The sequence below is a fragment of the Budorcas taxicolor genome, chromosome 7 (genome assembly GCF_023091745.1).
Source record: "Budorcas taxicolor isolate Tak-1 chromosome 7, Takin1.1, whole genome shotgun sequence".
Lineage (NCBI taxonomy): Eukaryota > Metazoa > Chordata > Mammalia > Artiodactyla > Bovidae > Budorcas > Budorcas taxicolor.
The window spans coordinates 86,165,280-86,166,401 of NC_068916.1; the positions used below are offsets into that span (position 1 = coordinate 86,165,280).

General features: G+C 45.0%; 1 non-coding gene across 1 annotated transcript; it reads left to right on the forward strand.

The window, feature by feature from the left end:
• The first annotated feature begins 267 nt into the window (after positions 1 to 267).
• TRNAC-GCA (transfer RNA cysteine (anticodon GCA)) lies at positions 268 to 340 on the forward strand. Its single transcript has one exon. It is a non-coding gene; the product is annotated as a tRNA-Cys (tRNA).
• Positions 341 to 1,122: the final 782 nt, after the last annotated feature.

Genomic DNA, 1,122 nt, shown 5'->3' on the forward strand with positions numbered 1-1,122 from the left:
AGGAAAGATGCTAAAACTGAAGCTCCAGTACTTTGGCCACCTCATGTGAAGAGTTGACTCACTGGAAAAGACTCAGATGCTGGGAGGGACTGGGGCAGGAGAAGGGGACGACCGAGGATGAGATGGCTGGATGGCATTACTGACTCGATGGACGTGAGTCTGAGTGAACTCTGGGAGTTGGTGATGGACAGGGAGGCCTGGCTTGCTGCGATTCATGGGGTGGCAAAGAGTCAGACATAACTGAGCCACTGAACTGAACTGAGGGCTTTCCTGCTGGCTCAGATGGTAAAGTGTCTGCCTGCAATGCAGGAGACCCAGGTTCAATCCCTGGGTCAGGAAGATACCCTGGAGAAGGAAATGACAACTGACTCCAGTACTCTTGCCTGGAAAATTCCATGGGTGGAGGAGCCTGGTAGGCTACAATCCATGGGGTCACAAAGAGTCATACATGACTGAGCAACTTCACTTTCTCACTTTCTCAGGCTGGTCATAGATTTTCTTCCAAGGAGCAAGTGTCTTTTAATTTCATGGCTGCAATCACCATCTGCAGTGATTTTGGAGCCCAAGAAAATTAAGTCTGTCACTGTTTCCATAGTTTCCCAATCTATTTGCCATGAAGTGATGGAACCAGATGCCATGATCTTACTTTTCTGAATGTTGAGTTTTAAGCCAATTTTTTACTCTCTTCCTTCACTTTCATCAAGAGGCTCTTTAGTTCTTCGCTTTCTGCCATAAGAGTGGTTTCATCTGCATGTCTGAGGTTATTGATATTTCTCCTGGCAATCTTGATTCCAGCTTGTGCTTCATCCAGCCCAACAGTTCACATGATGTACTCTGCATGTAAGTTAAATAAGCAGGGTGACAATACACAGATTGATGTATTCCTTTCCCAAGTTGGAACCAGTCCATTTTTTCATGTCTGGTTCTAACAGTTGCTTCTTGACCTGCACACAGATTTCTCAGGAAGCAGATCAGGTGGGCTGGTATTCCCATCTCTTGAAGAATTTTCCACAGTTAGTTGTGATGCACATGGTCAAAGTCTTTGGCATAGTCAATAAAGCAGAAATAGATGTTTTTCTGGAACTCTCTTGATTTTTCTATGACCCAACAGATGTTGGCAAT